The following is a 25798-nucleotide window of genomic DNA, read 5'->3' as shown; positions in this document are numbered from 1 at the left end:
TGCTGTTTTCCATACAACAAAGGCATGTTGTGAGTGTGAGTAAAGGCAAAAATGATGAAATGGCATCATAAAAGCACTATAAAAATAGTCTATATGACGTGTCTTTAGAATTTCAATAGCTTTGTGCAAGGAACAGACGGAACAATCTGAAATAAGTGACAGTGAATGCCATTAGTTCCTGTTTGACCTATCTTGGATGAGCCAAGCTGAAATACTTGGTTGCACGAATGCACAAAATAAATTCTTGTCATACTAGTTTAAGAGGAACAACATGAGGGTGAGCAAATTATGATTTTAAATGACTGATTTTAATTTTGAAGTGAACTATTCCTTTTTAAATATGGATAGATACACTTGCGTTCTAAAGTTTGGGGTTGGTAATTATAAAAAAAAAATGTATGCTCTAATATGCAGATTTTGTCTTCAAGAAATGTTTGTTCTTATTATCAGTGCTGCTTAATATTTCTGCGGAAACGGCAATGCATAAGTTTTTCAGGATTCTTTGATAATTAAAAAGTTCAAAAGAACAGCATTTATTTAAAATTTAAATATTTTGTAACATTATAAATGTCTTTTCTGTCATTTAACCAATTTAATGCATACTTACTAAATAAAAGTATTAATTTCTTTTAAAACAATAGTACTGACCTCAAACCTTTGAACGACGTGTGTGTAGCCTACGTGATATATACGTGTGTGTGTGTGTGTAATTTTATATATTATTTTAACTCGTTTTTGAGGCTAAGTTCCAATTCATTCTGATTGGACAAGCTGTTTTTGTAACCGGTGTAAAATTACTATATAAACACACTGATGCCACATTCTGTATTTAAAAAATATTGTTTTATAAAAATCATTGTTTATGCTTGCTTGATATTAATTTCACTTCACTGCTTTTGGCACCTTTGTAATATCAAAGTAAATCGAATGTGCTTTAGCTTTATCACAGTTAAACATCTTCTAAACGCACTGGTTCGCTGTAACGCACATCTTCTTGTGGCTTATATTGCTTCATTTTGTAGTTAGAATTTCCTAAACCCGTGTTAGCTGCAGTTGAATTGTCTGTTATGTCATGCAGGTAAAAATGCTCTGTCTCCTGAAGTGTGTCGACCAAGTGCGTGTTCACTCCAAAAGAGGGCAGAAATCCAGCACTACTTTTCGCATCAATAGCACACAGTCATAATCACAGATTCAGGGAATGTTCTAGAGTACTCGTCCTCTGTGTGTCTGTAGGAATCAGCTGTTGTTATGGCTGGTGTGTGTTGTGTGAGCTGAGTGCCACGGCTGAGCGGAGAGGTGGAATGGGGCTCCCGCTGAGCCGACGGAGTCCCACTTGCCCTTGTGACGCTTTCAGACGGCAAAAGAGAAGAGGGGAGATGAGACGCCATGGAGCGTCAAAGCTAAAGCCCCTTTGAAACCTTTCAGCTCGCTACAAAATGACGGCATGTGAGCACTTTGATCCGCAAACGGATGAGCGTCGGTCTTGCAGCGGGCCATCGCCCTGCATTACGCTCATCGCCCCTGCGTCTGACTCGCCCACTGAGCTGATCACCCGACAAATCGAAATCGGCTCAGTGCATGCCGAACAATTGCACCTTTCCATAATACAATGCAATTTTCCCCTCCTTGTCTCGCCACATCGTCTCTGATGGATAAACATTACGACAGACGCTTTACGCCCGTCTAATTCCTGCAATTAGTCCCTTCACCTTGGCCTCAAAATGAACACTGTTGCATTTTGATTGCAAATACGTGGCAAAGACTGACATTAAGGTGGAGGGGGGCTTATTTTCGGTGTTGTTGAAGCTGTCTGTCAGGTTTCTCCACGGCGGACGGCTGGCGAGACGCAGGAAAGCTGTCAGCAGAGTGAGCAATGACTCACACTTTTGTTTCCCTGTTCTTTGCGGTGTTAAGCATGTCGAGTCGGGCAGCTGGAGTGAGCCTGTGTGCCCGTACAAATACAAACTCACACATGGCAGTATCCCAGGGGTTTAATGGAGACCCTTGACGGCAGAGGTGTGTGTGAGTTATGGGCCAATCGATTTGCATCCACCGCATAGGATTACATGGCCAGAGAGGATAAAGAGGAGAGCGAGGATAGCAGGAGGGTTCTGTGGACACTGTTGTAGAGGAGCAGCCTTTAGATACCAACATCTCATCCATCAATAGTATACACAAATGCACAATGAGAAGTGGAGCCTTTGTATAAATACATTGCACAGTTTGAAGGAGGTTTGCAGGGAAGATCTGAAAATGGAGCATAAAAGTTTGCATGTTTGCATTATTTTTACTACAGTTCGGAAGTTTAGAAGTCTCTTATGCTCACCAAGGCTGCATTCAATTTTTATCAGAAATACAGTATTGTTAAGTATTATTACATATTATTTTCTATTTTAATTTATTTAATTTATTCATGTGTTGAAAACATTTATTTGAAATAGAATTTCAGCGATTAGTTTATTGCATCATTACTGAATTAAAAGTACTAATTTCTTTAAAAAAGAGAAATCTTATTGACCCCAATTTTTTTTACGTGGGAATTGTATGCAAACACTAAATTTAAAACATTTAACCTGGAAATATACAGTATCTCTCAAATGTGAGTACACCCCTCACATTTCAGCAAACATTTCACTATGTCTTCTCAAGGGACAATATATAGAAATGAAACTTGTATATATTTTAGAGTAGTCATATGTGCTGCTTGTATAGCAGTATATATTTACTTCCTCTGAAAATAACTCAACATACAGCCATTATTGTCAAAATAGCTGGCAACAAAAGTGAGTACACCCTAAGTGATAATAGCTGTACGTCGTTTAAAGCTGCTTTTGGTAACTTTTGAAAAAAATATTTTTTACATATTTGTTAAAACTGTCATTATGTCCTGACAGTAGAATATGAGACACATAATCTGTGAAAAAAATCAAGCTCTTCTGGCTCCTCCCAGTGGTCCTATTACCATTTGCAGAAATACACGCTCCCGGTCAGAAACAACTAATCAGAGCCAGGAGGAATGTCTTAGCAGTGTCAATCACGCTCGTGTACGCGCTGATCACACCCCTCTCTTGCACAGCGCGAGCCGTCGTTCAAACTCAAGATTGCCGGCGTGCTGCAGCTGTGCTTATGACGGAGAAACAACCTAAACTGCCAATTCTCGAGTGACACCTGCTCATAAAACAAAGAGGTAAAAAGACCGATGACGATAAACAAGCGAAAAAGAAAGAATTACAAAGAGCCCATTGACTCGGTGTCAAAACTTTAGCCGCATAACATGTAGATAAAATGTCACGCACTCTGTTAAGCAACAATTGAAACCTGCTAATTCACTGGCTTGTCATGTTGCTGAAATAATGTACTACACCTTATCTAGCATTATATATCGCTAGAATAATTACTTACATACTGTAACGTAAGTTACCGTTATATTAACGTTATCTTACTAGCTATTTATAACTTATAGAAAGAGTGCAACGTTATAAAGTTACATGTAGGCTATTGCAAAATACATAATGATTTGAGGACCAAGTTTGTAGTCAAAGTATGGGCAGGCCATAGTCAATGTAAAGCATATTATTGACGTTTAGTCCCTATTAGTGAATGTGCCATATAACTGTTTATCCGCCGTTATCGGTGGCCCTGTTTACTAGCCTGCGCGTTCACGACAGGCTCCGCTGTGGAGGACGAGCTGTGGAGGGAGGGCTGTAGCGCAGCAGAGAGCAAGGGGGTGGGACCTGTAAGTTGTGCTTGTTCAAATTTTCAGGCTAAGTCAACGTTTTCTCAAAACTCCCTACTGCAGCTTTAACCATGCAAAGCCACATGTCCTATTCATCATGTTCATGTTTTTGTCTGCTTGACAGGACCATACAAATGTGTGTATCTTGTATTAGAGCAGTTAAAATGTGTGCTTTGAGTACTATTCTCTCATACTGACCACTGGATGTTCCAACCACTGATCTATATAGAATGACTGGATAGCTCATAACGTCATAAACAGTGAAGCCACCGCGCCGCCATATTGTGATTCCCTAGTGAGCTCACGCGTTCTATTGAATCAATAGGAAATTGTATGATTTGACTGAGAAAACATTGCATAACGAGACACCGTCTTTAAATCTAAAGTCTCCCTGAACAGTCTTACAACGCAAACATCCTAAGCATTTAAATGGGTATTTGTTTAAAGTCGGAAATTATTCCTGCTTACTAAAAATTAAGTAGGCCTATATGTGAATTGTGAACTTAAAATTTAGCTCTTTCTGATGGTGTTTTACAGATAGATCAGTAGTCTGTTCAAGTATTTGATTAGTTAGCAAGAACATGTCCAGCAAATGCATAATACAAATTGTAGGTTAATGTACACCTGTTTCACCTCTTATTTACCCCTTATTTACACTGCACACGTCTGCGGCGCGTTTACAGCTGCGACACGGCTACCGGAGCTGATCGCGCCCACAAATCGGCAAATCACGTGGAAATGCTCCTGGTGTGAGTTGACACCGCGTGAAGGTAGGAATAAAACATTGTCGGAGCCATAATGCGCCGCAGATGTGTGCAGTGTAAATAAGGGGTTTACACATAGGCCTACTCCGTTTGCAGTGCATATTTTTTACCATACCCATGTCAACAGGTTGGAGCTTTCACTGCACGCGGATGCCCGTTTGTGCTGCAGGCGCTGAATTAAAGTGACAGCGCATGGTTCGTGGTCAAACTGAACACGGATTGACATGAAAATATTAAATATATGCATTTAATTAAATTTATAAGAAGTAATGCATTGAATAATACGTTTATTGGGTTTAAACTTGAATACGTCTGTGAAAGAATGCATAGTAGGCTATAATTTTTTTTAAACAACACGGAAATAGCGACAATTGTGCATATAAATGACTATATATGGGCTTAAAGTACAACCTGTGAGCAGTTTTTCAAGATCCTTTTGTGATCTTCGTTTTACACTTGTTGATGCGCAGCGGGTCATCTTAAAAGTGCCGTCGGAGCTACCTATCTCTGTATAACGGCCGTTGGAGCCCTCTGCTGGTAGGGAATCGTAAGATGGCCGCTCGAACACTTCCGGTGGCTTCACTGCCTGGTGGCAGTTTAGAACGTCATGATCTATCCAGTCATTATATAGATCAGTGGTTCCAACGCATTCTCATCCTTTGGCGTCATATAGGTGACGCCATATGACATTTCGTCGAAATCTTACGCACATGGCATCCTTTAGCGTCAATATAACACGCACTGTTATGGGTAGGTTTAGGTCTGGGGTAGGGTTACGGTTATGGCGCCTTGGGATCTGCGTCTCATATTGATGCTAAACGATGCCATGTGCGTCGGATTTAGACGCGCGTCACCTGTATGACGCCTTGGGTTCTGCGTCTCATATTGATGCTAAAGGATGCCATGTACGTAAGATTTCGACGAAATGTACAAAGCGTCACATGTATGACGCCAAAGGATGAGAACGGGCTGGATGTTCAACATGGCACATCATGGCAAAGAACTCTCTAAGGATTCATTAGAATTGTTGCTCTCCACAAAGATGATATAAGTAGATTGGTAACACCATGAAACTGAGATACAGTTTTCCAAGACGGGTTCCACTCGTAACAGGCCTCGCAAAGGTCAATCAAAGAAGTTCAGTCCTCGTGCTGTGCGTCAGGTGCAGAAGCTGGCTTTAAAAAACAGACGCATGAGCGCTGCCAGCATTGCTTTAGAGGTTGCAGAAGCGGAAGGTCAGCTTGTCAGTGCTCAACCATACGCCGCACACGGCAACAAGTCGGTTTGCATGACCGTCAACCCAGAGGAAGCCTCTTCTGAAGCTGGCTCAAAAGAAAGCCCGCAAACAGTTTGCTGAAAGCAACATCTCCAAGAGCATGAATTACTGGAACCATGTCCTGTGCCCTGATGAGACTAAGATAAACTTGCTAGGCTCAGATGGTGTCCAGCATGTGTGGCGATGCCCTGGTGAGGAGTACCAAGAAAATTGTGTCTTGCCTACTACAGTCAAGCATGGGTGTGGTAGCAGCATCATGGTCTGGGGCTGCATGAGTGCTGCTAGTTTTGGGGAGCTGCGCTTTATTGAGGGAACCATGGATTCCAACATGTACTGTGACTTTCTGAAGCAGAACATGATGCCCTCCCTTCAGAAACTGGGCCGAATGGCATGATAACGACCCCAAACACACCGCCAAGATGACAACTGCCTTGCTGAGGAAGCTGAAGGTGATGGGGTGGCCAAGTATGTCTCCAGACCTGAACCCTGTTGAGCACCTGTGGGGCGTCCTCAAGCGGAAGGTGCAGAAGTGTCATGTGTCTTACATCCAGCAGCTCCATGATGTCATTATGGAGGAGTGGAAGAGGGTCCCAGCAACAACTTGTGCAGCTCTGGTGAATTCCTTGCCTAGGAGGATTAAGGCAATGCTAGATAACAATTCACACAAAATATTGACACTTTGGACACAGTTTTGACATGTTCACTTAGGGTGTACTCACGTTTGTGGCCAGCTATTTTAACAATAATGGCTGTATGTTGAGTTATTTTCAGAGGACAGTAAATATATACTGCTATACAAGTAGCACATATGACTACTCTAAAATATATCCAAGTTTAATTTCTATATATTGTCCCTTGAGAAGATATACTAAAATGTTTGCTGAGATGTGAGGGGTCTCTTGTGAGATACTGTATATCTCTTGTGATCTCTTGTGAGATCTCTTGTGATATACTGTATATGTACTTTTGTTGTATTTCATCAGATGAAATGAAAATTGACATTAATTATAAACGGACTCGTTTAAGTACTTCCACTTGCCGTTAACCTAATGATTTCCAGCAAACATAATTGACATGTTTTAATTGAGTCTTCTGAAATATTTCAGATCCATATTACTTTTTCACCATCTGGAAGTTGGACCCGATTTGGGCGCGTTCACTGCCCCTCGGAGTCCAGCAATCATCAGTAATTAGGCTCAGATTGTATGACCACGGCCAAGGTCAGGCATAATGTTTCATGGATTGTACCAATTATAGCATTCGTTCCAAGGCTGGCACTTGAGCTCAACCTTGAGTCAAGCCGCGCAGTGGTTTTAACGCGGGACATGTGTTCTCTGCTACACAGCTGCAGTCTCCATTCACACACATCTGTCAGCTGACTTCAAATGGCCAAAGTCAGATGTTACCTTTTCATCAACTTGAGTAATCGCAGCCACAGGAATGCGAGAGAATCTGGTCTGATACTCCTGCATGTTTAAATACCATGTTTACAGACCCATAAAACACAATTAAAAATTGTTTGTTTATTTATACCTTTTAATAAGACAGGATAAGAGAATGCAGGAGATTATGCAAAGAGAGAGGACATGACACATACTCTTAAAAATAAAGGTTGTTAATTGGCATCGATGCTTCCACGAAGAACCTTTCCATTGGTCTAAAGGTTATATCTTTATAGTGGAAAAAGGTTCTTTAGATTATTAAAATGTTCTTCACACTAAGAAAATAGTTATTTTATGAACTTAAGTGAACGTTTATTTGGGGAATGGTTCTTCTATTCGCTGCAAAAAACTTTTAAAACCTGAATACGAACCTGCATCGTCCATGAGCACCATGGCTAAATATATTGTGCACTACACAGCGCTCTTTAATAAGAGATTTGTGTGTACACTTTCTACACAACATTTTGGCAGCACTAATGACTTATAGATAAAACAATGGTTTTCTCATTTTATGCAGATGAGTGTTCGGCTCAGTCTAACTGGATTGAGCTTTAACTTTGCGATTCAAATTGAATTACCCTTTATTTAAACATACTTCTTGTATAATGACCAGTGAATCGTATATTGAAAAAAAAAAAACTATATTTGATTACCAGTGGATGACTAAGATGCATTTGAGAGTTAGTGTAGTGGAACTTCAATATGGACGCCCTCCAGATATTGACCCTGCTTCTCTGAAGAGTCCACACAGCTTTTAGTAGGCTATACACAAGACTTGGTAGATGCGCTCTTCTCCTCTGGCAGTTTTGCAATATTTTTGATGGCTGCCACCGGTTCTTTTCCCACTCTAAATTATTGATGGATCATGGAATAAGTGCTCCCGCAATGTCCCCTTTTAAAGTACAAAGATGTAGAAGACAGGCCAATGTGTAATCCATTTCTGTTTGAGCTAACCGATCAAACTATCGATTGTAGAATGCCACTTTAAAAGATTCGGCGACAGATGTGCAGCTGGGAGATGTGACAAAATCCTGCAGCCTGTCTGGCTGTGGTTATTCTATTACTTCCAGCAACTTTCCCTGCCGTCAGATGTGAGATGATTTTTCCCCCCTCCATAAACTAAAAAGAACGAGGAAAAGATTGATGTAGTCTGTAAAAAGGTATTGACGATGCAATATCTCGTTTACTGTAGAAAGAGACTATTAATGGCCCACTAATCCTCTCTGACAGCCAAATATCATTTGTTGGGGTTATATGGCTCTGTGATGCTGGGAAATATTTCATTTTAGATGAAACACAAGTTTTAGCCTTTAATTCCTCTGGAAGGAAATGCAAAAGGACAACTCCTGTGATTATATATAGATGCAGGTTACGGAAAGCAGCAGCAGCACAGATCATTATGAAGCAAAATTTCAGATCTCCACATACACACTGTATCTGAAACGAACATCAGCATAGACAAGAATAGCTGTGATTTGTGATTGTGATGATGCACTCCTTTTACACGGAAATATGTTTGTGATGATATTTCTGTCGAAACAAAGACAGTTTGTTTTTTATTACAGGAATAAGCCACATAAATAAAGGACAGACATGATTATGACTGAACAATTGTATCCATGTAACAATAATTTAAGCATGGCAATATTCATTCTCTCCCTTTCTGTGCAAAACAAAAGGCTATACTATCAAAGTTTATTACTTCAATGTTTTTTCTCGAAGATAGAGAGGGATAGTTGTTTGTAAGTTTCTATAATTATGTTTTTTTTTCATAAGAAATGAATGGATTTACTTTAAATGTTATTCAGATTTATCAAATATTATATTGTATTGATAAACAATACAATATTTTGTAGTCATGTGTTTTAAAATAAATGTTTAATTCTCAATGTTGATATATTTTTAGCTATTTTGAGAAGTAATAATAGTTTATGGACCCATAATATAATACCCATAATAATGAGTTCTAGTCAAAATATCTTGACTAAACCCCCTGTTGAATAGATTTAGATGAGGTAATTGCAATCTTCTGTCCAAAGATGGCACTGTCTAGCAAAATTACTACTGGGCTAGCATTTCCCTCACACTTGCAGCTGCTTGTAAAATAAGACACAATTAAACATTTTATTACTTGTAAATAGATTTAACATATTGTGAGGGAACTTTTATTAACTGCAAAAAAATATATATATATTATTTGCTGAATTTTTCTGTAATCTCACATGAGGTCAAAGGCATGAACTTCATATCCCAAGATCTTCATCCATGCTGTTTTTGAAAATGCTTATAGATCATATTTAGTGAATCGCATGTTATTTTTGAACAAAGTGATTGTGCCACAGTTTTGTTTATGTACGTTTTATGCTTTGCAAAAAAAAAAAAAAAAAAAGTGATTGCACACAAATGCTCAGTTTATTGTAAACAGCTATTTTGATTAAAAATAATAATAATAATCCCATTAAGGAAGCTGCAGCTAAATAGATAGATAATCCCATGACTACAGACAATATAGCCTTGAGACATATTGCACTATAACAGCTCACTAGCCAATATGGCGAGATTAGTAGCCTATATTAAATCTAAATATGCAAATGCACATTTCTAATCACCTCAGTTCTGCATTTGTAAAATGAGCATCTTTGAGAGAATGAAACAGTTAAAACATGCGACATGCAAATAGAGCCGGTCGTAAGTGAGTGCTAGCACAGGGGGCTGGGTTTAAACGCGCTGCTACTGTAACGCTGCTGGGCTTCGGTTCCTGTGCCAGTCTCGCGTAAAACCTTCATAGGAGAGCAATGAGCGCGCGCGCGACGATCTAACGGAGAGCTGCTGATGAAAAAGGCGTGATGTCAAGCCGCTATCCGTGTCAGAGGACTGGGGGAATGTGCCGTGCACTTGGCATATGCGCTTGTGAATGACCATCCTCCGGCATCGACCGATAAAGCGTTGAATTTTGCTGCATAGATCAGTTACCTGAAGCCGCGCGGCGACCGTTCATTCATCATCTCGCATGCAAGAAATCTTCGAGGAATTGTGAGAAATTTATTGAAGGTGCCTATACCTTTGAAGCTTCGGCATTCATTCGGATGTGGATCTATCTGTCAAAACTGAGCTGAACGCAGAGGCATCTTTTGACTGAACATTAGATAGCATCCTCAGCTTTCTTCTGGATTGTAGGTGAGTGGACAAACGTGCTTCATGAATTCATTCAAGCCCAGAAATGCTTTTCGTGGGAGATGTGGCCAGGAATACTAATGTGTTCCGTGCAACGTGTTGGAGGAAAGCGTAGAGAAAACATATCATTCATGGCAAATTGCTCATGCATCGCAAAGAAGTTGAGCAATATAATTAGGATAATGGGAATTCATTTGGTGGTTCTGCATTAGATGTGGAAACGTTTGCTGGTGATGCTGGAAATCTCAATAAAACAAACAACCGTATCCTCACTTTCACGTTTAAACTTATTAAACTTAATATGCAAGCAGTTAACGATAATGATTGTGTGTCTATTGAATTTTGCTGAATTAATTGCATTTTTTTCACCACATAAGATAAGTTAATGATAATGATTGTGTATAGCCTAATTTAATTTTGCCTAATTTTAATTGTATTTTTCCCACATAATTAAGAGATCAGAATCAGAGATAAAACTACAATGTTTGCTGATTATCCTCGTCAAAGCGAAAAACACGCAAATGAAAATGTCGCTCATCAATCTTCCTCATGCATATGCGCGATGATAATCCTTTAACCTTATTTTATTGATTTAATTTACGCTCATTTAAACATCATATACCCTTCACTTTGCGCTCTCCTTGCGATCTTATCTGTATAGCCTACTCCTGTAGCCTCTAGCCTACGGAATCTTCCTCAATATCCATTTAAATAGACATGACTATCACAGTCGCATACTCAGTTTTGTGGGACGCTGCCTGTCAAAGAAGTTGATAGACGTTCAAAATGTGAAACAGATTGTTGCAGAGTGCTCATAATTCAGCTCCTCTCACCTAAAACTCCGTTCCGTTCCTCTGGACCACAGCAGATGCACTCACAAATCTTCATTTCCCTTAACTCGCGGCTCTGACATCGGCTCTAAAGAAAATAAATGCTTCTTTAAGTAGAAAATCGGCCAGCATTTGCATGAGAATCACTGGCATCTGCTATGAAGGACAGGGATGATATTAATCGGTGTCTGACTAACACAATCAAACGGCGCTTTCAGTCAGGAAGATGAGGTGAATTCATCTCGAGCGTGACCTCTTCACATCATCGTTTTTATCTCCGAAACAGCGGTTTGACCCGAGACGGCAGGGTGAGAACGGCTCTATTCAAGAACTGAAAGAGCGCATTGCTAGTGGAGAACGTCTAAATGATCAGTTTCGTGGAGAATTCGATCCATATTTAATTTGAGATGAATAAAAGAAGCAACAGAAGTCTTGAAAGTATGTCCTTTTCTGTTTCAACGGGGGTTTCAAACCTTTCAGTAACCGCAAAAGTTCGGTTTTAATAAGTTCGTCAGTGTGCTAAATAGACGCTCAGTGAAATCGCGGTCGCCTGATGAGGTAACCATAGCAACAGTAGGTTGCTTGAACGCGTTCCGATAAGATCAATATCGGACGGTGAGTCGACCATACGGTCATGATAAATACATAAATACAAAATGTAATTGGCTAGATCGTTTAGATATATTTACATAACTAGGTGGTTACCTGTGGTTGGATAACTATAGCCTACTAAATATTACTGACAGAAATTCAGCTTTAGTCAAATTCACTCACTGCTATCAAAGCTGAGGAAGCTCATAAAATGCTACTGAAATGAATGCCATAACCTTTTAATTTTCTTCAAATTACACTTATTTGTCTGTTTGTCCTGAAAATTTGACACGAGACACCTGAGAACAATGATGATAATTATTTGCCATGGCTATGCATATGCTAGTTTAAAAGTTTATACGTTTCATATTTTATGTTTTAAGTAGCTCAGCTTTTGTTTTATAATCCTTTCAGTCATATAGAATCCTTTTATAAGTCAACATATCTCTGAATTTCAGTTTACATTCCGCATACATTACATCCAGTGGCATTTAAGCCCTGGGGTCCTCTTTCCAAGTGGTGAGGTCATGGCCAAATTTTGTTAATTTTGGCCAATTTAGTCATTTACATTTTTTTATTTTTTGTTACATAAGGTGTCGCTCTGTCATGTTAATCAGCATGCGTTTTTATTTGATCTGCTATACAAAGTGAATTGATAATGGTAATTAATAATCAAGCTTGTGCGTTTTTCCCACTTTTATTGTAGTTTGTAATGCATGCTGACTGTGCAGATTTAAAAAAAAAAAAATTTAGACTCTCTGATGGTATACCATAACTTTAATTGGCTCATACTGGGGCCTCCCGCATAGTGTCCCGTACGCCAATGTTTAAAACATTTAGATAAGGGAGTCAAACCTACACAAGTGACACACTTAATGCTTTTAGATGAGCAGAGTATCATTACATTCTGTACATTGTGTTCTGGTCGCTGCGTGGCTTTGTAGTTTGTTCTCTTTGATGAGGCGCTCTGAGACAGGGAAGGCTGTAGAGCATCTCCAGATCACAGGCTCTTTAATCAATAAGGTTAACTACACAAAGCCGAGAGGACAAGTCTCCACTGGGCGCACACACCCATCAACTTTACCTGCTTCCTCCTTTCCCTTACCATGGTGGCTTCATGCGGTTTAATCGGAATTGTAAAGTGAATCAAGAACTGTCTTCGCCTTTCCTCCCAGCGTGAGCTTCCTATGTTGGATTTGCATGTTCATTCTGATTGTCAAAAAGCCTCTAGCATTCTTACGTTGGGTCGCATGCTATTGATTTGACTATGTCAGTCAGGTGCATTAAGCGTTTCCTGAAGGGTAATTGGAGGGTATTATGTGCTTAAAGGGGGTTTGTTCCTCTGTCTTTAGCCGTTGGCTCTCAGATAGATGTATACGTTTGAGGGGAAGCTGAGGGTCGAATCTCAATGGGGTGGCCACAAGAGACCCATGCTGAGTGCTTATCCTGCTTGCCCCAGTTAAATGCCTTGCTCGAGTGTGTTAGTTTAGGGGCCAATTTGGATATGTGCTTGTATCTTCTTGGCTCGGATTTTTGAGGTCAGCGAGATTACCTTATCAGTACTTTCCGAGGAGATTCTGCAGCTGTGAAAACGGCAATGTAAAGATCCTAAAGTATGTGCTATCTCATCACTCATCTCGCCCATTGTCCACCAGGCATCTAATGTTTGCAGAAGAGCTCATCATTCTCTGTGGCTTTGACTGAACACTGGGATTAATTCTGTGATGGATAATTGCAACCAATCCCTCCAGCAAACTTCGAGTAGGCCCACATAGTTCCATAGCGCCACCTATTGATAAATACATTGCGGCAACAAACCACGATGTCCGAAATTACTCTGGGTTACAGAACGGTTTAAACACAAGCAGAGGGGCATTTGAGGTTGGTCGGTCATAAATAATACCATGCTCGTTTTAGTTGCATGCTGTGTCACCAGCGTGCAATACACCTCCAGAGAAGCCCCTCTTCTCTTCTCTCATGGTGGCATACGGGCTTGCCCGTTTAGCTTAAGAGATTTTGACAAGTTGCGATGCATGCAGGCGGAATCCTTGACCTATTTCTTAATGAGTGAACAGTACAAATGCATTCAGTGGGCTGCGTTTGCAGTGCAAGGCTTTCCACCGTCCCCCCACCGCTCGTGCACACAGACACAGTCTTGCACACTCATGCCCTGCAGGATGGGCCCTTGTCGAGAGAGTTCATCTGCTTCCTCTATGCTAGTCTCATGTAATAATAGTGTGTATATCCAATGTTTGTTTGCTTTAACGCATTGATCTCGCATTCTCTTTGCAGCGTTGCCGCTTGGCTGTTTATCTAGGACTCTCTACCGACCAACTGTCACAACAAAGATCGCTATCACTTTTGACCCTTTCTGCTTGCGTAAAGCGTCTCTGTGTGTTTGTAGGTGAACGCATGCATGCATCCAAGTGTAGCAAAGTAGAGCCAGATGTGGTGGCGAATGCATTTGCCCTGTGATGTTTAGAAGCAGGATGCAGATTCGCTGTACATAGATAATGATATGCACTTGTCTACCCAATAGTTTCGGCTGCCTGAGTGGCTTCTCTGTCTATCTCTGTACATCAGGTGTAAACAACCTGGTGTGATAATTTGTCTTCAGCATTGGTGGATTAGGCATGGGGTTGATACTGTGACCCGGCGTTCGGCTACACTGTAATTAGGCCTGTGTTTTCTGCTGCAGCTAATTACCCTTGAACAGTTGGTGGACAGACTCTCGCTTGGACGGTGCCAGTGTCCAGATTGGTCACAGAGAATTGTGGGTGTTGACGCCTTTAACTGCTCTAGAGTGTAGGCTAGAGACGAGTCAATCACGTGCAGGTGCTGGTCATTCCAAGAACACTAGCCGTTTTATTCAACATTTTATTAAAAATTTGAAACATATGTTCTCTGTAATCTCAGTTTTCTATGTTAAATACATACGCAAAAAGGGGTGTTTCCAAAATGATTTATTCATCCTCCTTGTCATTCCAGACCTGCATGTCTTTGTTGCCTCTGTGGAACACGAAAGAAGATATTTTGAAGAATGTTTTGCTTTTTTCCCAACAGTCCTAAAAAGTCAATTCGATTTGCAGAAGCTTAAGGCACTTTTTGTACTCTTGACTTTTTGCACTTTGATCATCTGAAGAGCTGGTATTGCTCTTAGTAGCTTGTTGAGACCATTTTTGTCTTAGACTATTTGAAATCGTGCTGCTTTTGTGTGAGCAACTCAAAACAGAGAAGACAAAAATCAATCACCACCCAATACAAACTCAGACTTTCTGCTATTTTTTCTGAGGGGGCCGATGATGCATGCTGTTCAGAGAGTAAAAGGGTGAGGGCGGTTTTATGGCAAGATGCTACTGATGGTTCAGTTTGGGTAGGCTGAGGGTTCTGGATGTCTGTGCTTAATTTCGTCTGGTTTTCATGATGGAGTTTTGCCTCTTGAGACTTTGGACAAAAAGAAAGTACACTTGAGGAGGACATAGAATAGACAGACTTTGTGTGTGTGTGTGTGGAGTGGGAAAGAGAGTGATCAAGAGAGAAAGACACATGTTGCCATGTGCCCAGTCATAAGAGGAGAGAGTTCTCCAGTTAAACCCAGCACTCCCCTTCTCCTTCTCTCCCCCTGCATCTGCCGCCAACTTGTGGAAAACAAAAGCTTTTGTTTAGATCTTCAATCCAGCAGATGGGAGGAAGGACAGTAAATGAAAACGGCAAAGGGAATGGAGCAAGTGGACCATGATGGGAAGCATACAAACTTGGAGGCCGGTCCTTTGGGAAGAGTAACGGTCCCAGGAAAGTGCTGCCACGAAGTTCCTGCACTGTGCGGCCCTCTGTTACTTTTTCATCCCAAGCCATTGACTGAAAGCGTTAGTCAGAGCCTCCAGGCTCTCTTGGGCCCGGGCTGCTTTTATTAAGATGTTAATGGAATTGCCTTCATGACACACTTCTATAGGACAGCCATTCTTCAATGCCTCAATCTGTCTTCTGCACGGGACACATTAGCGGCTTACGCACAACAGGTTCCTTGCACGTTCGTGGCTCATTCTTTGTGGTGATTCTCTAAGACTCTATAATTCTTCCGTGTATATAATCCTTCCCGCCACATGCATGCCATATTTCACAGCATGTAAAGACCGCCCATTTCAACTATAACAGTAATAATCTATGGACTCTAGTGCTTCTGTTTGTTTGTCAGTGAATTGTAGCCTGATTGTATGGTAACATCAAATCAGTATGTTAAACCTCGAAAATGCTAATGCTGTTTTTCTACACAACGTCTAAAAGGAGGCATGGTATGCTGGCGCAAGCCTTTGTGCCTTCCACAAACCACTAATGATTTCCCTCCCTTAACCACAACCCCTTATGTTGTGCTTGCTAAACCCTTACTAGAGATTCCACCGCAGACATGCTAGGCTAAAAGAATGATGTTATAAACAAGATGGGATTTTTTTTTACATTCCATAATTTGTGTTATTAAGCTTCGAAATCCATCCTATCAGTGTTGGAATAATTGGTTCCTTGTCTTGTTTATTGGAATGGTCACTTTCCGTGTAATTACCATACAGTGTCTAAGTGTCTGTTAAATGACTATAAACTGCTATCTACTAATATTAGTGTACCCAAAATTCTATCATCATTTATTCACCCTTATATCGTTCCATACTTTTTTCCCGTGGAACCATATTTGTATATAGAATGAAAGTCAATGGGGTCCAAACCAATTTATTTTATTGTATGGATAGGAAAAAAAATGCTGATACATTGTTTTTTATTTTCTACCAAAGAAAGGAATGGGAATACCCAGGGTTTATGTACTGTGGGATTGCACACCGCCCCCTATTGACGAGAGGCTGTAGTCCTTGGTTTTGTCATTCAGTCTAAAGTTGTCATTTGAGTGTTAAATTGACTTTCATTCTGCTTTTTTTTTTTATGCTTGATTCAAGAGCAGAGTGCATTCAGATTACACCTCGTCCGCCTTCTCAGTGGTGCACTGGTGGAAATAATTCCTTTGTTGTGGGAATATAATTTCTTTTACCTGGCTTGGATTTTTGGCTGCAGGCTTATGCACGTACACTGACGTGTACCCACCTGCATCCATGCTGTCTGCTTTGTTACAATTCTCAAGTCAGCCATAGCCTTATCAGGAGAGATAGCTCCTCTTTCCTGTCAGGAGGCAGACGCCTCAACACATCCTCTCCGCCTCAGCTGGGAAAAGAGCTCCGATAAGCCTCCCAAATTCATTCCTGAGCCTGATAGCAAACAGGGCTCCTCGGAAAAGAGAGGGAGAGAGACTGGGAACAAGAGAGAGGGAAACTCAAGAAGATAAACACTTTCCACAGCACAGGGCAAAACAAACTAAAAGTGATGATGAAAGTTGATGAAACTCTCAACTTCCAAAGTAAAAAATGACACATGCCATCTTTGTGTACCATGATAGTCACTGGTTTGTGCAAGCACATTCACAGAAGGCCTGGCTGGCTGGTGCCAAGAGCATTGGACACGCTCCTTTGAAAACAAGAAGTATCCATACTTAGAATGAGAACAGAAGGTCATATCGAAGGAGCGACTCAGAGTGGGAAAAGTATTCTGGACTGAGAAGTTCTCCCTTATGCTCAGCATTCTGTTTGAAATCTTTACTTGGGCTTGGCAGCCACATTGAATTCAAAGGTTCCTTGAGTTCTTGCTAGTTTCTCCAGATTTCCACAGAAGTTCTACTTGCTCCTCCTCAACTTTTGATTGTTCATGTTTTTTTGTGGCAATTTTTATTTTAATTTTTTTATGTATACTGAGCTTTACATATACTACTCTTATATTTCTACATTTAAGTTACTATGTAATAGCATAGTATATTTTATCATTTGTGTTATATAATAATATTTCTTATTATTTATAATGTATATAGTTGTATTTAATTATTTTACAATTTTCTCTCTAAATATGGTAAAAAGTGTAGATTCTGGCAATTGTGCATTGAATGTTAGCTGGATTCATACATGGTAGCTTTCCGAGGTATTTTGAAAATGGCATCTTTTTGTTTGATTGCTTGTCCTTCAAAGGCGATAGTCGCAATGAAACTGGGAAATATCGAGTCACTTCAAAACATCAAGGTCATTGGGTGCGCTAGCAATTGATTAGACCACAAATCTGACCTTTAGGGGGGAAGCATGATTGTTTGAGCATGTACAAATCTGTCCGGAATCATGATAACATTGAACAATCACTGTTTTCCTTTCTCAGCTTTTCAGCACTCCCATCAAATGATTCATTTGTTTGTTTGTGTCGTACATAAAATTCTTGTAGAAAACCGTTGCATGTTTTCTAAAAGGATCCATATCTTTATGGCCTACTGGCGTACAACAGAGATGTCATAGCATGATTCCTGTGGTGTCAAACCTCAACATCAACATTTCCCTTCAGCTTTCCACATTTGAATTTCACAATTACGAAAGTAAGCGTTTGTCTCGTGAATTGCACCACAGGAAATAAATAATCAAATGATGACATCATGTATAATTCACAGATCAACAGCAATGTAGGTCACAACCATGCTTCTTTTCTTGAGCATTTAAGGGGAGCGACTGTCGAATTAGGGTATCTAAGACAATTATCCCAAGTGTGACAGCACAGAGAGTCTCAACAGAGGACTGCAGATCCCCGTGTTGTCCACCGAGATGTTGATTAAATATGACTGCTCTGAAGCTACTGTCTGCCGATGGGGGTTGGGGAGGGATGGAGCGAGTGAGAGCTAGGGATAACGGAAGGGGGGTTTGGGCAGGTTCTCTGCTGTGAATGAATAGTGGCTCAAGCCTGCATCTGTAGCAGTTTAGGATTATGGGTTAATGCTGTTTAATGCCTGCCACACAAGAAGTGAAAGCGTGGAATCTGTGACACTCTGTCACTGTGATGTAATGGTGTCAACTGGGTGTTTACTCAGCGCTGTGCTCTTGCACTGATCTGAGACCAGCTTTTATGAACGGTTCAGTTCAGGACTTCTGTAAGCTCAGCAGATCACAGGTTATCTTGCTGTTGCCCATTTCCTGGGGCCTTCCTCAACTTTGAAGTCAGCATGAACTAAAATGGACCCCATTTACTTTCTTAATATCCTTTTCTGGTCTTACTGTGCACTATATAGTGCACGCTATATATATATATATATTGCTCTGCCTCTAAAAAAATATCCTGTTTAAATAAAAAAAACAAGAAAACAGGCAGCTGTGGTTGCCAGATATTCACCGTAAAATATACATGGACAATGATTCCGGTATTAGAGGAATTCATATTAGTACCTGTTTACAACTTCTAACTATTTCATTAAGTGATATAATTTTTAATATCCCAAGCTACTTGTTCAAAACTTATAGAGAAGACGAAGCACAGGATCATACAGACATAGACAAAACACTACCAGGTTAATGCACATGACGCTAAAGTATACAATGAACATTAAATGTAACAAAAAAAAATCCCAATGTTCATTACTGATAACAAAAATGAGAGGAAATAATAATTTATATAAATGTGCCACGCAGTGACTATTGGGAATGTACTTTTACAGTGTTTCACTGTAAATTATATAATAATTCATAGTTTGTACTTTGATTTGATTTTAAATAATATTAAATAAAAAATACTATCAATACTATTTCTGTATCATGTCTTTTGCTGTAAAAAAATACATTTTTCATTGTGTACTCAGATATGGAATGCCCATTTTTCACAAACCAAACAATTCCTGATATATATATATATATAAACAAATCCTGCAATTTTTTTCTCATTGTTTATGTAACATGGTTATGTCAGGTTACATGTGTTAAAGAAGTAAAATGGTTTGAGAGTGCCATTTAAAGTTGTGGTAAGTGTGGAATTTGAAATCAGCAACCAGATGTTGTTTTGTTTTTGTGCAATACATGAGTAACATTGGTTTTGCTGTTTCACAGAACCAATATATGCTGTTGTTGTATTTGAATCAGCTAAATCATACCTGCACGAGCTGTCTGATGAGACAGCTGTTAGTCATTGCCTGTGTTGCATAGCGTGTTGTTATTTTGAGGGCGGAGCAATGAAGGGAGGGGTGTGTTTCTTTTGGGTAGGGGTGTGTGTGTGTGTGTTTGGGTCTCGATTTCAAATATCAACAGTGTTCATTAGAATTCGGTTACTACACCTTCAATGTTGACTTTGTGGTTGCTAGGATGTTCCTAGATGGTTTCTGTATTATTGTTAATGAGTGCTATGCCATTAGTAGTTGCTAGGGTGTTCTGTGTGGTTGCTAGGGGGTTGATGAGGTGTTTTGTGTTTTTGATGGGCAGATGCCAGAGTTGGGAAAATTGAAAACTAAAGAAAAATGAGAGTGACTCAATTCTCAATATGTTTAGATCTATTTCCTTGCATTCAAATATGAATAATATTGATTTTGCTTATGCTGATTTGAATTCAGTTCAAATATAAGACTCATCGTATGAGGAATCAAAGTTTCCTTAATCTTTTTAGATAATAATTAGCCTGATGAACTCTGAAAACATAACTTTTCAGAAACATTCTTTCTCATTACCACAAGCGTTTTGGAAGCTTTTAGGTTGAATTGTTTAGTGAGTTTTTGGCAGTAACCCGAGGCGTCTTAGCTGCTTGAGAAAACATTCGAGATGAAGTTTCTAACCCTCAGCTGAGTTGAAGACGGCACTCATCGCCACGGGCAAGAGTTCAGAGGTGAACTGAGCTCAACCACCCACCTCATATGCTCATTGCTTTGGCCCCACATCAACTGTTTTGGAAATACTCCAGTTATGTAACGGACTCGAAAAAGCCAGAGCTTCTGTTCCTGGAGGCGATAAATATTTCATTATCTCTGCCTGTCATTATTATGCATCAGAACGAATATGTCAATTAAAGGCTTTGTTGAAGAATTTTGTCGAATTGAAGCGTGCCGTAAAACGGTATGGAGCCTGAATTAAAAATTAACTAGCTTTATATTGTTTGTTTATTTACTCATTTAGTTTCTGCCTGACAATTAACAGCTTGTAGCAGACAGCTTTCCACCCCCCCTAAACATTGTCCCTCCCTCGTTCCTCTGTTCCTTCTTTTGTTTGCTTAGTGTGGTGGAAGAAAGAAATGTTTGTGGCTGCAAGCAAGCATATGTGTGCACGTGTATGTGTTGTTGGGTGGGGTTACGCGTGTGTACATGGGTATTGTGGTGTTGATATAAGCATGCCCTCTCCTGCCAAGTCTCATATGGGTTGTTGCATCACCTAATGATCTTTGCAGGACTTTGGCAGATGCCCAATGTGTCTGCATTCATTACCATGGACACACACACCTGTCCTCCTGCTTTTTTTTGCCTGTCCTTCTTGGGATGAAAGCTTCTGACTGTCTTTCCATCGATGTTGGATCAGTAAAACGAAGCCCAAGGTGTCCAAGTGTGCGGCCTTGACTGGGTTTGTCTTGGAATTTTTGCTTCTGTCTAGCCAACTGGCCTCAGGCTCTCCGCACCGAGTCAATACGCTTCAAATCATACGGCTACTCTGCTTTGCTCTCTCTCAGAACAACAGATCTTCAATTAGATAAGATCCTTTCAGAAACACCTAAGGATACGGCATAAATTGTCCCAGTAACTCCGTACGACGACCCCATCAGTATACCGTGACCTGCTATCAGCCTCAATCTCCTTGATGTTCTAACGGTGGCTAAAGGAAATCCAGTGCTGACTACAGATCATGATTGTGTCCATCATTGCTGTTGCATGCTGTGATAAGTGGATGAATTAAATGAATATAGAAATCATGGTAAGCTCAGAGGTGCTGTACTCTGCCCGACATGTTGTGGGTTACAGCCTATCAATCCCCTTGTGTCTTCAACACGTCGCTCCACATACATATCCTTCTCCCACACTTTTGTTGTTCACCTGCATGTGACGATGACATTCATTGTTCACCTGCTAAAAGTTTTGATTGGTTTTGCACTTTCTTGCGCACTTTCTCGGTACAGAGTGGGATCTTCCTCTGAATCAGTGCTTCATTGTAAGGACTTTGTGGTTGGTCCCTTGGTCATGTGGTGTTAAATAAAACCCACAGTTTACTGGGTTTTAGTTTCAGTCAATGTTTTTATTAGTCAGTGACTGACAGCATCCGCAGGCAGTACGGAATATGGCTCGAAACGGGAAACAAGGAAGAAGGAATGTGAATAAGACCTCTCTGATTGTTCCTGGCGAAAGTGAGTCAGACAGGAAGAGGAAGGGAGCAAAAAGGAAGTGGGCATTATATTAGTCTTGCTCAGGGGAAGTTTGACGGACGGGGCAGGGCATTGGTGTGACCGTTCTCACAGGATGGAAAAATGGCTTACTGTTTCACATGCCGGTCACCGAGGATGGCTGGCATGCTGCCATGCTAAGGTCAGGCAAGATAAGTCACCCTCTCTGGAGAGACTCTTAGTCAGACATTCAAGTATGTTCTTGCAGTAACAGGCATTTCCGATTCTCCACCCAAAGTATTTATGTCAACACCTGGAATAAAAAAGCAAGGATCAGCAATTTGACTTCCTACCCTCCCTGACTAATGCAGTTGAATGCATTGCTCATGCTCTAACATTGACCTGTTTTATTTTGCCTGATGTAGTTTCAAACGTCATGTACCTTTCAACCTCCATCCTCTACTGCACATCAGAAGCCAGATTACATGGGTGAAGTTCTTGCTCTATTGCTGCATTTACTAATGACTCACAAATTATCCATAGATTTGCTCCAGTCAGTGAGTCTCTTGTCTCTCCATTAAGAATTTTTTTTATAGTTCCTGGTTGGATCTTTTAGCCATCTGCTGACTCACAGTGGTCTGGAGGAAGAAGTCCTTTCAGAACAAGCATTGAAAATTCCATTTGGAATTGAGTTAAGAATGCTTTAAGTTCCACTTTGAATTGAGGCAGCAAACATGAAGTTTGTTGAATTAAAATGAATTGAAATTCAAATTCCTGTAACTGTACTTTTTAACAAAAAAATTATCAAGACAAACTTTGAATGTTGGCTTGGCAAAGCCTTGTTTAAAAGATAGATAGATAGATAGATAGATAGATAGATAGATAGATAGATAGATAGATAGATAGATAGATAGATAGATAGAGAGATAGATAGATAGATAGATAGAGATAGATAGATAGATAGATAGATAGATAGATAGATAGATAGATAGATAGATAGATAGATAGATAGATAGATAGATAGATCTACATAGAATCATTACATATGTGCGAATGTTTCTGATCACATTTAGTGTCAGATCTTTTCCTTCTTTCTCTATTTCCATCTCTTTCTGTATTTCTTTCTCTCTTCTTTCCTCATATTTCCTCAAATAGCTTTGGGTTCAGCCGCTCCCTCTTGCCCAGCTGAAACAGATGCTAATTTGAATCATCATTCACACACAGATTAGTCTTTGATCAAACTTAATGCCCAAGGAGCGTCTGTTGCATTTGAGAGGAGAAAAAAAAAAAAAACCCTTTCATCTGTTCCGAATCTACTCAGAGAGGGAAAGAGTCAGATGCGCAGATGAGCGAAATAAACCTTTTAGATGGCTGTAGCCATTCAGGTTTGAGACCATGACCAATGCGGATTGTCCAGAAATGGTGCCTTAACCGCTTACAAACAGCATGACCCTGAGACTCACACCTCAATGGTAGTCCCAAAGGATCTGTGTGTGTTGCATATGGTCTACTTAGTCAGTGGTATTCTTCTATTACTATTCTGTTCACATGTGGTACTGGGTCTAGTAAGTCCCTGCTCTGAATTTCAATTCCGGCTCTTCTGATGTATGCCTGTGTATGGGCATGTGATGCTGTCCGTATGTGTGTTTCATTAACATATGTTCATTCATTGAGGGCTATGGTGGGGTTATTCCTATATATATAGTATATATATATATATATATATATATATATATATAGTGAAAACAAAACAGAAACACACACACACACACATATGTATATATATATGTGTGTATGTGTATGTGTGTATACTGTATGTTTTTGTTTTACAATAACAATTGCAGAAAAAATAGCATTACAATGTCCAGAAATCTGTTTCAATAATGCATTGAGTTTAATTTATCAACATACAGTAGAAATCATGTTTAACGTGATAGTTTCATCCTTGAATCTACTATAATATATTGCTAGTCCTGAGATTCTTCACATTTGTGAATAAATGCATAGATTTGCATAGAATGCTCGTGTGCCTTAAGTGTCTGGTGGTAGAACTTTTTGTTAAGCGTGTCCGAGAGGTTCTGGGTTCTAATCCACCCTCATATATATATTTTTTTCATTAAAACCAAAGATGTTCATCAGTGATTGTATCTCAAGAGCGGTTTGTGTGCATTTTATTTTGTAATTTCACCGGAACGAATCTGTGTGAAGTACACAAGCTCCAAGAGAGTAGTTGCCTTCCACCAATGATAACAGCGGCAATGAACGCTCATCATGATTTAAAAACAACACATTCCAGCATCAGATCACCTCTTATTTGACAAACGAATGAATTAAATAATCTGCTAGTCACCTGGAGATGTGGACAATATCGACCCTGGCATGGGTACATGTTCCACCTGTCCCACCTGCAAATTACTCCTATGGCGCGTGGTGAAGTGAGGTTACTATACGAGGAAGCACCACCGTCTTTCAAATCTGTGGTGTGGGGGCATTTCGGTTTTGCCATTGAGCATAATCCCGAGGAAGAAAAACTGGTAAACAAAAAAATGATTCTGGGCTAGCATTATTTTACACGTGTCGCCTACTCAAATAGAAACACTTCCAACATGACTGCACATCTGCAGCGCCATCACCAAGCGATGTCACTGTCTGAAAGCAGGATAGCAGAGCAGCTAATACAGTCATCCTCCAAAAAGCAACAGTCCCTTGCTGATCCTCACAGCATACATACCCAACACAAAAAATAACTAAGGCAGTGCCAAAAGTTCATTGCCAAATATTTCAAGCCATTTTCTCTGATTGGAGATGTAAGCTTCCGCCACCTTATGAAAGCCCTCGATCCGCATTACAGACTTTTTTCAGGTAATTCTGAGGTAATTCCCGCCCTCTATGAAAAGACACACAACAGTATCGTAGACAAATTGGCTAAAGCACACAGAGGCTTGCTCTAAGATAGTTGGACCTCGTAGGCAACAGAGAGTTACCTCACTGTGACTGTTCACTTCATGTCGGATTGGGAAATAAAGAGCGCAGTGCTCCAAACCAGTACCCTGTATGAAAGTCATACAAGCGCTGATTTAATACAGAAATAGATAGCTGACCTAAATTATATATCACTTTACATTCTGAACACTCGACATAATTTTGCTTTTAAGTAAAATAAAAAAAGAGTATTGAAATAAAAAAATAGAATTGTATTCTCATTAATCTCTTACTGTTCCTGTCGCCTATGCATAGAATAACAAAAAAGACCAAACCAAAAAGCGTGCTTAAATAAACGAGATATGTATTGAACCATGGGCTAAATGTATTGTTGCATCCCTAGTATCTTGTAGTTTAATGGAAGTTTAATGTAAAGGCTTCATGTTTTATAATATACCATGTATCAAAAATTAAAGCTAAAATTAATTTTAAATACATTTTTCACAGTTTTTTTCCAGGTAAGACAAAAGGTTTTGTTTTATATATAGATTTTTTGTGATAATAAGACTAGGTAGCGCTATTGGGTGACTATGGTGTTCTCAAGTTAGGGTTAAAAGAGCCAGCCTTCAAGTACAATAGCATTCATGTATTTCAAACAGTCGAGCATTGCGCTAGCAACACTAAGGTCATGGGTTTGATTGCCAGGGAATGCATGTACATACTGTAAATGCCCCCAACCCCCACGGGATACCCAGACCAAGATGCTCACATATAAATAAGTGCTAGAGAAGAGGAATTGCTAATAAAGGACGAGAGAGAGTAAATGATAGAAGCTAGCAACTCCTTTTTGGCACTTGATGGGCAATGTCTTTGAAACCAAG

General features: G+C 39.9%; 1 protein-coding gene across 1 annotated transcript in view; it reads left to right on the top strand.

Annotated features, from left to right (window-relative positions):
• Positions 1–9938: 9938 nt before the first annotated feature.
• Positions 9939–25798, top strand: part of LOC130090484 (plexin-A2-like) — a gene marked incomplete at its 3' end in the record, with an annotated part of 166725 nt that continues 150865 nt past the window's right edge. The window contains exon 1 of the mRNA XM_056257878.1: positions 9939–10395. The remainder of the gene's footprint in view (positions 10396–25798) is intronic.

This window comes from Rhinichthys klamathensis, unplaced genomic scaffold (genome assembly GCF_029890125.1).
Source record: "Rhinichthys klamathensis goyatoka isolate OS25496 unplaced genomic scaffold, OSU_Roscu_1.1 h1tg000147l_1, whole genome shotgun sequence".
NCBI lineage: Eukaryota > Metazoa > Chordata > Actinopteri > Cypriniformes > Leuciscidae > Rhinichthys > Rhinichthys klamathensis.
This window is presented reverse-complemented; position numbering and strand designations above follow the sequence as displayed.